This window comes from Podarcis liolepis, assembly GCF_965112155.1.
Source record: "Podarcis liolepis genome assembly, chromosome: 6".
Lineage (NCBI taxonomy): Eukaryota > Metazoa > Chordata > Lepidosauria > Squamata > Lacertidae > Podarcis > Podarcis liolepis.
The window spans coordinates 53,047,625-53,060,285 of NC_139559.1; positions in this window are offsets into that span (position 1 = coordinate 53,047,625).

Sequence of the window (12,661 nt, forward strand, 5' to 3'; positions counted from 1 at the left end):
CTTGCATGTTATGCAAAACCTAAAATCCTACCTGCAATAAAATGTTGCATGAGTCTTCTTAATGTGAATGCATCTAGAGACTTTTCAGAAATAGCCTTCAGCAACACAGGGACACTTGGTGGCAGAAGAATGCCCACAGGTTTCATTCTTGTTTCAGAAAGGGAAGACTTCAAAGGACTGCTGACAACACGTCTGATGCTACTTGCTCATGCAAAACAGTTCTGCAAAGCTAATGGCCATGCAAATGTCACCAGAAGCTTCAAATGATTTCGTGACCTTACGCATCAAACAAGGGCATTTTTTTAAAGTAATGTAAAGTCATCTTTTCAAATGAACCAGATATCCAGTTTCTTTAAAAAGAACAACCCTGAAATATTGTAGGATGGCGGGGAGCAGAACAGATAAGCGGTGTAGCCCCAGCTTTGTTTGCCAGCAGACAGAGTCCAGAAACCTCTTATATGATGTTCGTGCTATAAGTTTCTCACATGGACTTGAATGATTTATTGAAAAGAACAAATGAGGACTAATCCTGTGCAAGCACACCCTGCTCTTCTTAATTGCTTGCTAGCCCTCTCTTTTCATTCAACTTATGTGGCCGCTGAAGGTGGGCTGTGACTGGGGCTGCAGTGGAAGATCAACGTGCTGTACTGCTATTGCTTCATACTACAGCTCAGGTCTTCTGCATGGTGCCCCCCAGCTTAGGTGTTCTGTCTTGGCTGTTTGAAGCCCACGTTTGGGCCAAGCAGAGTAGACTTGTGGAAATCCTTCCTTTCTGTGCCCCATGGCCATCCACTGGTGGAGGAAACCGTGGGCCTGATCTAAGCTGTGCTATCCTGATAATGATTGGAAGCTCTACTGCAGCAGGCCCAGGCCTGGCCCTGTTGTTAGGGCAAAGAAGACCCTGGATGGATTTGGGTGGTAGGGGAACAAGAGAGTCCTGCTGCTGTGGCTCATATCCCATACCTGTTTACTTTCTGTGTCCCCTTAGATCAGAATGACCTGGTGGCTTACAGTCATCAGTTGCAGATTGTGGTGATCCCGCTTCTGCTACCCACAGAAACCTCTTTGAACAGTGCAAAGCTCAGCCACCCCACAAATTCCCTTGAATCACAGCTCACTTCCCAGAAAGCCTCATCTAAGAGCCAGCCAAAGAGTGGGCAGTTTGTTTGCTTGCCTGCTTACTGACCAGCCAGCCACATGGCTGACCAATGAGCCAATTGGTGCAGCAGCCACATCATAAGATGCTTCACATTGTGGCTGCCACAACAGGTGCAACACAAAGCACCTGTTGCTCTTGCTGTGCTGGCAGAGAAGACGCATGGAGGCAGTATGGCAAGAGGAGCAGACATCACCCGGCCAGCCACTATCTGACCCAAGCAACCAGATAAAGGCTGGGTGAGTGTGCATTGGGCATGTGGGATGTACTGAACACTGTGTCCTTCATGTATTTTGTTGACAGAGTAATGGAGAGAGCTAACTGTGTGCCCCCGTATCACATCCCTTATTGATTTGTCATGTAATTAACAGGTTCATTTCTGTACTGCAATATCAGCAAAGTATATCCAAGCTTAGTGCATCAGCACAGCCTGATCCAAAAGCAAGAGTTTAATTAAACTGTGCTAATTGTCACAGTGCAATAATGTTTCCCCATGCCTTTTGCTGAAGCTACAGGACCATAGTCTTTAGTTTTGTTCATGCTTCATCAGGCTTACTGTGACTGGTAAGCAACTAAAATTGGATAATCATTCATTCCCCTACTGTGGGGAAGCAGAATAGGACCCTTTGCAGCCTTTTAGAGTAAACATCTATAAACAACCTGGATATATGATGCAGCAGCATGTTTCCTGAGGTCCTGACAACACCTGATTTCTGTAACTGTGATGCATTGGTGGCCTGTCAGGTAGCTTGATCAGTTAGAGAAAGTTAAGTTGGGTTGATGGATGTTGTACATTTATGGGTGTTTGTCAGTTCAGTATCTGTTCTAAATTACTACACTGAATCTGGAACTTCATGCTGAAGACAACACATGGTACCAGTAGTGAAATATATTTCATGAGGGTACTACGGAATATTTGAAGGTTTTGCATGCTTTACCTTTTTCATCTGAGGCAGCTGAGGAATAAAATAAGGGAAAGTCTGATTATAGCAAGACAGCAGGGACACTGACATATTACACTCCATATCTCCCAATAATCTGTCTTGCTTCTCCACAGGATTGCAAATGTACCCTTTAACCTCACTCACTTCCATCTACCCTCTCCTCAGTTCCTCCTCTCCAGCTTTTTCTCCCCAATTGCCAAGTCCTAAAACTGTCTCTCTCTCCCCCACCCAGACATATCTTCTTTCTCTTTCTCTTCCCCCCTGTCACCAAAGGACTAAAACTGTCACACAAAGAGAGACCCACCAAGGCCTTCCCTTATCACCTCCAAGTCTTTTCCAATACAGTGGTACCTCAGTTTTCGAACGTAATCCATTCCAGCAGACCGTTTAACTTCTGAAATGTTTGAAAACTGAAGCATTTACTTCCAGAAGCATTTACTTATGGGAAACTCAGTACCAAAGCTGCGTGGCACACAGGGGTGTAGGAAAGGGGGGAGGGGGCGGTCCGCCCCAGGTGCCATCATGGAGGGGGGTGACAAATTATCAAGGAACAATTATTGCCCTACTAGGGCGGTTCATGAAAAACTTTTTTTTGAAAATGCCTGCTCCAAAAGTCTTACTACACTGGGGATTATATAGCTATATATAAAATTTCATGCATATCAGTTAATATCTTGACCCTCCTCCATGAAAATAGCTGTTTACTTGGCCGTTTTCCTATGTCATGAAGGCTGAAATTTCAATTCAGTGGAGCAGGGTCAAGATATTAACTGATATGCATGAAATTGAATCTGTATTCCTTTGTAAGAAAATATGAAATAACGTAAAACCATTTTTGCAGGCAAAAAAATAAATCAATCAGTGGGGGGGGGGGGTGACAAGAAATTTTCCATACCTGACCTTCCTAAGCCTCTGGTGGTACATTCGACTTCCGAAAAGCGCTCGAAAACTGAAACAGGTACTTCCAGGATTTCGGCGTTCGAAAATTGAAATGTTTGACCTCCAAGACATTCAAAAACCAGGGTACCACTGTATAAGTGGGAGGAAGGTCTAAAAATGATCACTTTTGCTAACTTAATGCTTTGTGGTTATTCCTGCTAGTGGTGAAATCAGGGGCATATCTAGGGTTGGCCCCTGACAAGGGTGCCGCCTGAGTTTGTGTGTGCAAAAAGTGCACTGTTCCACTCTGACTCGGAGTCAGAGAGGCTAGGAGAAATGTCCCAATTTTCATCTGAGGTGTGTTGGAGGGTATAAAAATTCAACGTGACTTCCAGGTAAGTGTGCAAATATTGTGTAGCCTTAATTTGGATCCAAGTCTTAGCTGGCCTGATGTAGTTAACAATTAACTTGTCTAGTTGCTGGAGAGAAATGTCTTACTGTAACGGTGGCACTTTCTATCTTCTCCTGAGGCCTGCTGATGTCTCTTGGCAATCTTGCTTTCTCTCTTCCCATCAGGAGCCCATAATGCAAGGTAATAGCACTACTAAACCCAGTCTCTCTCAAAGTCTGCATCATGGTGATCTACAGATTAGCCCTTTGATAAAAGAAAGCTGGGCACCTGCTTCTCCACAGGAACTACTTAGCTGCCTCTCTAATTTACCTTCAAGTAGTTATTTTTTTAAAATATAAAGAATTGATTTCCCCCCCCCACAAGAAGGGAATATTGTCTTTCTCTCTCCAGGTGCTGAGAATTTATACCACTATTTGACAAGCTTCAAACTTACTTTGGCACCTGAGAGAGCTAACTGTGAGACAGAGAGACAAAAGATAGTCTCTCTCTCTCTCTCTCTCTCTCTCTCTCTCTCTCTCTCTGTGTGTGTGTGTGTGTATTACATTTTATATATATATAGCACCCTTATATATATATATAGCACCCTTTATATATATATAGCACCCTTAAAGCACATTTGAAGCACATTCTTTCCCTCAAAGAATTATGGGTACAGGAGTTACTCCTGTCACAGTGTTACAATCCCCAGCAACCCTTAACAAACTCCATTACCTAGAATTCTTTGAGGAAAAGAATGGGATTCAAAGTTATAGTGTGTACACCGGCTAATTAAATCACCACAGTGATATAAAAAACGAATGTCATAATTTCCCATCATTTTGGAATCTAAAGGAAAATTACAGTAAATCATCAGACAGATTAAAGGATCTGTTAGGGTCTGAAGCATTAGCCTTAGGCTTTTAATGAGTAACATTTCTGCTGTCCCTTGAGCTAGTGTGTCAAGTGCCCAGCAATAAAGCAAAGTATGCAGCAGGCGCAAAAACATGGACTCCAATTAGTTGCGACTTCTTGCACATGGAAGGTGCTTAGCTGAACACAAGCTGAAGGTAACTCAGGTTCCTCTGCTGTTAAATGTTTGCTGCACGATAATAACACGTGCCCTCCCCACCTCCCACAGAGGGAGAGATGCAGATCTTGGCATCTTGGCCTCCAAGATGTGAAGGGGAGGAAAAAAAGAAAAAACAGGACATTCTGGTATGAAATCAGAAACCAGGATGGCTTCTGCAATTCCAGGACTGTCCCTGGAAAATCGGGACACTTGCATGGTATGTGTTTCATTATGATGTTTGTCGGGGAACTGCCATCAGCTCAGAGGCGAGAGGTGGAAGGGCAGTTGTGTTATAGGGAGCCTCCGAAAATCTTGCGAAGCAGTTCCTCTTCTGGTGGGGAGGGAAGCCCCACCTCCAGTGGAAAAGAAGTGCAGGGGCCAGAGGATGCTAGGGAGAGCCTTAACACTGAGCCTGAGCAAGCCGGAGAGGCGGGAAGCACGCCCTTGCCAGTGCCCATTCTGTGCAGTAGTCTTTAGCACAGGGAGGGGCGGAAAAGGCTGGGGGTGACGCGACTTTTATGCTGGGGGAGGTACAAAGACCGACCACTCCCGGATTCTGCTAGCAATTGAGCCAGACATGAACTTACGACGCTCTTCACTGTAAATAGTTTGCACCAAGAATAAAGCCTGTAAAAGACAGGTTGGAGTCTTGCCTGGTTACTCTCAAGCAACCACCCCACCCTCTGATAATGTTTATAGATTTTAGGAGAAAAGGAGAAGAACTGGGAGGAAGGTTCTCTGGTCCAGCTAAAACTCAGAGATAAAATGGACAGTAAGCCTGCACAAGTGAGGGATTCTGGGTGTAGCAGGGCAGTTTGTTGGAGCTGTGCCTTAGGTACTCAATGAGAGGAAGCAGCAAACTTGGAACAGGGAAATAGGAATCACTCCAGGGGTCAGAGCCAAGGGTGGGGGTGGTGTCAAGCCAAGAGTCTTACCAAGGCCATAGCCAGGAAATGCTTATCACTGCTCTGGCAAAAATCCCAGCCTGAGCAGGAAGCCTTCAATCCAGTCTCATTAAAGAAGGCAGGTCAAATGATGATCTTGTTTGCAATAAAGACTGCTTCCAGAGACATGAAATATCAGGATGCTGTTTGTTCCAGGGATGAGCTGAGAGTCTCTCTAGTTTGGCATTGAGTGACAGCTTGGCTTCTGGTTGGAAGCAAAAGAGGTAAAGGAAGCAGTCAATCAGGCATCTTGTAATCATTCACTCACTGTGGTTCCGGCATTTTCTTTTGACATTAGTAGCAGTTGACTGTAGCCCTTCAGGTGGAGAAAACTCTGCTTGCCTAGGTTTCCTTTCCTTTCCTTTTTTTTTTTTTTTTGTATATACATTTGTCGTTTCCCATTGGTCCAGCTTGCTTCTCAAAAAATGGAAAGCAAAGAAAAAGCAGGGAGGGCGAGGGGAACTAGAATATTTTATAGTCCAGTGAACTTTAATTAATATCTCTTGACAGTGGTTGTTCCTGCAAATCTTCCTAGCTTTTGAGTTGTTGCAAAACATCTCTTTTTTTTCTACATAGAGAGAATCTTAAGTCAGGGAAAATGTAGATGCTACCATTTGTCAAGTGCTGGGGGAGACTTTTCCTATACCTACCTCTTTGAGAGAGGTGTCATTTGTGATACATGCTCTTGTGACAAAGTAAATGCTGTGTGCTTTACAGAGACAGTATCATTCCCCTCCCCCAGTGCTTTTTTTCCTTAAAAAAATGTTTAGGGGTAATCTCATTTTGACTCAAGAAAATCACCGTTTTATAGTTCAAATCAGGAAAAATAAATACAGTAAATGGACAAAAGTACAAAGATTCACAAAATGTTTAGGGGAATGCGTACCCCTGCATCCCCCCCAGAAAAAAAGCACTGCAAAAATCATCCATCAGCTTCTAGCAGATATGGGGGGGGTGGAGCTGAGAATCTCAACAGTAGAAAGGATGTAATGGTTAAAGCATGGACCACCAACCTAGTGCCCATGGGCACCAGTGTCCCCACTAGTATTTCCTATTAGTAAACATCACCTCAAATTCATAACGGTTCACTTTTCCTGATCAGTTTCTGTTTGCTGTAGCTCAGTCTCTCCTGCACTGAACACAGGTCCCTGAACATGCCTACATTTTGTTGGATGCCACATACCCTTATATTCTGGACAGAGGAGTAAAGAGCTGTGCTCTGTGAATGAGACCAGTGGTGACTAGTGTCTGCACCTTTTTCCACGGATGGAGGCAGGGAGCATGCCCATAACATTTTGTGTTCCCATTTCTGCTCTTTCAGATACAGCAATTATTCTGTTTTATTTTACACTCCCAACAACCACCGTTTTGTCCCTGCTTCCCATGGCACTTTCTCAAAATCCAAAATATACCTATTGGTCCAAAAAGACTGGTGACCGCTGGGTTACAGTGCCAGTCTAGGACAGGGAAGATCCAGGTTGAAATCCTCAGTCAGCCATGAAACTAACCCTTGTGACCTTGTGGCAGTCACTATCAGTCACAGCCTAGCCTACCTCATAGGGGTGTTGTGAAGATAAGAAAATGTAAATAGAACTATGTCTATCACCCATAGAGCTGCTTCCAGGAAAAGTGTGAAAGAGAAATAGCAAAAAAAAAAACCCAAACATTTCATAAGTGTGAAAGAGGCCACTTCAGAATTATGCCTGCAATCTGATGCCCACTTACTTATGAGTAAATTGATTGATTTCAATAACTTCTGAGTGAACATTGAAAGAGGTAACCACATTATGCTCTCTAGATAGTAAGATGTGTGTGGGAGGTGTATTTTATTAAGTACGTAATCCTAGGTTTTAGCATAGAAAATGGCTTCTTGCGGGAGCTTAAGAAATATCACCTTCATGCCAGAGGGAAATAAAAGAGTGGTGTCATTTAAATATTGACTATTAAATATATTGCTGTGACCAGGGGGATCAGAAAGTTGCAGACCTCAGTTAAGATGCAAAAACCTCTGGTTTGTTAAGCAAGGAGCAAGATGTGGGAATCGGATATATTTTTAGCAGTGGCTAATGACTTGTCTCTGCCTGCAATTGGCTTTAAGTGGAAGGGCATTACAGGTGTCTCTGACAGTGATGAAAGCCTATAACTGACCCTGGTGTAGTGGCAATGCACTCACATTCCCACTTGCTGCTTGCGAGGGGATTAGCTGGTAAGTATATAGAAGTAATTACTTTGGTACCTGAATAGATCCAAGTCTTATGTGCCCATGACACAGCGAGCCTTGATCTGGGAAAAGGAATCTAGGCAGAAGACGTGGATCAAATAACACTACACAAGTCCAACAAGTGTATCTTTAGTGTATGCTAATGAAATGGGGGAGGTGGTGTCACTTGTATGCGACTTGTATAAGAAAGAAAAATCTTCAATAAAAGCTTTCTGTTTTTTAAGGGTTTCCATAGCTTTTCTGATCAGAACCCTGGTCCATAAAAACCCAGTTGGAGTGTTTCCAGTGGTGAACAGTCCTGTCTGCACCAAGGAAGTATCAGTATTAGGACGCCAGCAGCATATTGTTGCATTCTCAGATTCTGCAGTTTCAAGCGATGCCCAGCTGTACTGATGCAATGCTGTCTATCAGTTTGCTGCTTCTTCTTCTTACATAATAAAATTATTATAATAAAATTATTATATTATTACATAATAAAAATAAAAACAACAACCCAGTAGCGCCCCCCCCCAAAAAAAAACATTTAAAAGGGCACAGGATGCAATGCAATGCAAGGGCCATTTACATTTCCTACAGACACTATCAGAGCAATGCTAAAGTGCTAACATGGCACATTTGTGCTATCCTGGACAGAATGGAAACCACTGGCTTTGCAGTAGACAGATGACAAAGGCTGTTGTGCCACAGCTGCACTAAGTCAGTTTTCCTCTTCAGAAGGAAAGACTTTTTGGGGGGGGGGATCTGACTGTTTTTGTGGTCTCCAGTTCACTGTAGGTTTTCCTAGATTTACCTAACCTTGTTGCTTCATAGGAGAAAATTCCCTGCAAATAATTTAGGTGTGAATTGTTCCATCTTGTGTTGATCCCTCAGTGTAGTCCACTGCACAGACCGGGTGCATCTTAAGATCAGGCTCCTCATATCCATGTAAACCACATATCTTTTGCAGATCTTATCACACACTACAGAACCTAACTGCAAGCACAAGGGATCCCTAAGTGGACATATGGGAAAGGGGACAAGTGCCACGTTCTGCATTTAGGAAAAAACAAAATCAAATGCACAGATAAGGGATAGCCTGATCTTAAGGTTGTAATTGATCATAAGCTGAGCATGGCTTGGCAGTGTGCTGTGGCTACAAAAAAGGATAAGGCAATTTTCTGCAGAACTTAATTGGCTCTTAAATTAGAGGAGGGTAGATTTGGACTGACCATTAGGAGAAATTCAATTACAGTAGAGCTGTTTGCCTAGAGCAGACATGTCCAATGCGTTGTTCGTGATCAACGGGTAGATCCTGTGATGAATTCTGGTCGATTGTCGCCTGCCCTCCGCTGGGAGACGTTGGGAGGGGCTGTTTTGACACTGTGGGCACACCCACCCTCCCCGCACCCATCTTTGCCCCCTGGGGGGGAAGCAGCCAGCACCCGCCCACCCTGCACCCATCCCTGGGTGGTAGATCACTGCCAGTTTTTATACTGGATTGTGGACCACAGTCAACTTCATGTTGGACATGCCTGGCTTAGAGGGTTGATGAGCTGTCCCTCACTGAAGGTATTTCATTAGAGTTTATACAGCAATGTGCTGGAGATGCTCTAGCATGGGATTTCTTGAACTGAACAGTGGGCTGAACTACATGACCTGCAGGGACCCCCTCTGGCTCTATGGTTCTAGCTACATCTGGGGACTGAGCCATTCCCTTTCCCATCACCGAGCACCTATTTTTATCCTGATGATATCATGCTAGTTTGCAGCAGGGAACTAATCCAATTCCTTACTCCACATATTTCGCTGACCTGCATTGAGGCTGAACAGTATCGAGAGAAATTACTTCCAGACCACATATGGGGAGATGAACTATTCATGCAATAATTATTCACGCGATGGGGGGGGGGGAATACCCAATTATCATAATAAATAACCACTTTCTGCCCACTGAGCCTGCAATAGAAATGGCTAAAAGTCATTAAATCTAAAAAGGAGTTCTAAAGTGGAGTGGTGGAAACCATAATTCAAAATAAAATAAAATAAATGGAGGTCAAATCTTATCTCCACTGAATTCTGTTATTCAGCACCCTCAGACTTCAGTGTATCCCCTTTTCAAAGGAGGGAGAGGGGGTTGCAAGAGCAGAGATATGTCAGAACTTGCCCCACAACTGAAGCTGGTCATTTCACCCCTTCACTGTCCTTAGAAGTGATATTAGCCAGGCACCTACACTGTATTCTTTCCAGTGCCTGCTGAAGACATTCTTATTTTGACAAGCCTACTTAGATGTTTAGAATGCTTGTATGAGTTTTAATTTTATTTGGTCTATTCTGCTGTGGTTTTAAGTTTCTGTATGTTTTAATTTATGGCTGTAAACTTTTTAGTGGTAATTTTATTTTTCTCTTTTTTTTTGTAAACCATGTTGAGTTTTTTATTCCCTACAATCAAGCAGTATATAAATTTAAATAGATAAACAAAGGAGATTTAAAAAAGGAGGCAGAAATATCTCCATCAAGGCTGAGAATCTGCATCTCTGCCATGGTTTTGCCACTGGAGCACTTGCAAAGATCCTAGCTGAGGACCCAACAGCTCATGGTCCTATAGCAGGGATGGAGGAAACTGTGGCCTTCCAGATATTGTTCTGCTCCAGCTCCCATGATTCCCAACCAGCATGGCCAATGGTCAAGAATCATGGGGGTTGTAATTCAGAAACAAAGGAAGGGCCACAGGTTCATCACCCCTGAGCGTTGGCAAAGTTGGTGGGATAAACTTATGGCGACATTCCCAAGCTACACCTGCTGAAATTCCCTCTTATCCACTACCATTTAAGGTACTGATGCCATGCTATATATTATGGTGCTTGAACAGCACTCATTAATGATGGAAGAGGAGAATAATTGCTCTCTTGAGCACACATATGACCTTCATTGAAAAAGAAGTGCCACCAGAACTATTAAAAGGGGATTTTTTTGTTTGTTTGTTAGGAAAATTGGCTCCAGTTCAGCCAATATTTTGCCAAATGGGTGGAAACGCCACTTGCTTTTCCTGGACGCTGTAGAGCACAGGTTCCCAAACTCCTCGCTACAATGGACCACTTGAAAATTGCTAATAGCCTTGGCAGACCACTGATTTTTCTGCTTGTTACAGCAATTGTAATGCACTGTGCTAGTTGGTGTGTGGTTTTTAATTGCATTTTAATTGCTACTTTTATTTCTAAGATTGCATTTTATTGTAATACAATTTGCATTGCATAGAATTCAGATTGCAATACTATAAAAGACAATATAAGAAATAAAAGAAGCAATAAAAATAGAGTGTTGATATTTAATGCCAAAATGCCACAGACCAACATGTCTCGCCAGAGTGGTGAATGCCCTGGTCATCTCCCGCTTGGACTAATGCAGTGCGCTCCCTGTGGGGCTACCTTTGAAGGTGACCTGGAAACTGCAACTAATCCAGAATGCAGCAGCTAGACTGGTGACTGGGAGTAGCCACTGAGACCATATAACACTGGTCCTGAAAGACCTACATTGGCTCCCAGTTCGTTTCCGAGCACAATTCAAACTGTTGGTGCTGACCTTTAAAGCCCTAAACAGCCTCAGCCCAGTATACCTGAAGCAGTGTCTCCACCCCCATCGCTCAGCCTGGACACCAAGGTCCTCCTCCAAGGGTCTTCTGATGCTTCCCAAAATGCGAGAAGCAAAGTTACAGGGATCCAGGCAGAGAGCCTTCTCAGTAGTGGTACCCTCCCTGTGGAACACCCTCCTTTCAGATGTCAAGGAGATAAAGAATTACACAACTTTTGGAAAACATCTGAAGACAGCCCTGTATTGGCAGATTTTAAAGGCTTGATGTTTTATTTTGTTTTTAATTATGCTGTAAGCCACCCAGAGTGGCAGGGGAAATCCAGCAAGATGGACAGGGTATAAATATTACTACTACTACTACTACTACTACTACTACCACCACCTGAATGAAGCTCATGGGACCCCTGCTGTAGAGAGCTGATCAGACACACAAGAGCAACAGCCAAAACAAAAGCATACGTCCTCAGAAATGACACCTGTGAGTTCTTGACTGTCTGAACAGGGGCTCCAGCAGTCATTGTCAGCTATAATTACATAGAATTAATGAAGCATCAATGAGCTGCTGTCAATATTACGAATCAGGTGTGTGATACAGCCAAAGCTCAGGCAAACTCCTTAAAACTGCTTTTGTCTGGATGCCAGAGAAATTAATTGGTTACACTTTCCTTGCACTGTAACTTGCAACCAGGTATTTTGAAAGTATCGTAAAATGTCCTTTTGACTTTGAAGGAGTCACCAAACAATTTTGTCAAATACAAGCAGGATGCTTGACATTCAGAATCCAGTGCTGAAAGAAAATTAAATCCGGAAGCAAAAACTCTAAATGCCGTAATAAATCTCAATATACAAAAGGATCTATGTTATGGTATACTTTATTCTGATTTCAACATCTGAGGAGTACGGAGGCTGAAATAACTTAATATTGAGGACAAGGGCCAGAGTATTGCAGGGAATGAACATATTTGCAGAGAAGTTGGGTCATAGCATTTGGGAATTTTGAGAGGAACGGAAGACGTGTTGAGTGTTGACTAGGTAAAGGGACCCCTGACCATTAGGTCCAGTCGTGACCGACTCTGGGGTTGCGGCGCTCATCTCGCTTTATTGGCCGAGGGAGCCGGCGTACAGCTTCTGGGTCATGTGGCCAGCATGACTAAGCCGCTTCTGGTGAACCAGAGCAGCGCACGGAAACACTGTTTACCTTCCCGCTGGAGCGGTACCTATTTATCTACTTGCACTTTGATGTGCTTTTGAACTGCTAGGTTGGCAGGAGCAGAGACCGAGCAACGGGAGCTCACCCTGTCACTGGGATTCAAACCGATTGACAAGCCCTAGGCTCAATGGTTTACACCACAGCGCCAACCGCATCCCTTTTATGTTGTATAGATGTTATAAAATTTATGTTGTTTGTTGTAAACTGCTCTGTGGTCAAGAGGATTGTGTATTTAACCCTCTGGAATCCCATAGCAATGTAGAAACATTTTTTGGGACTG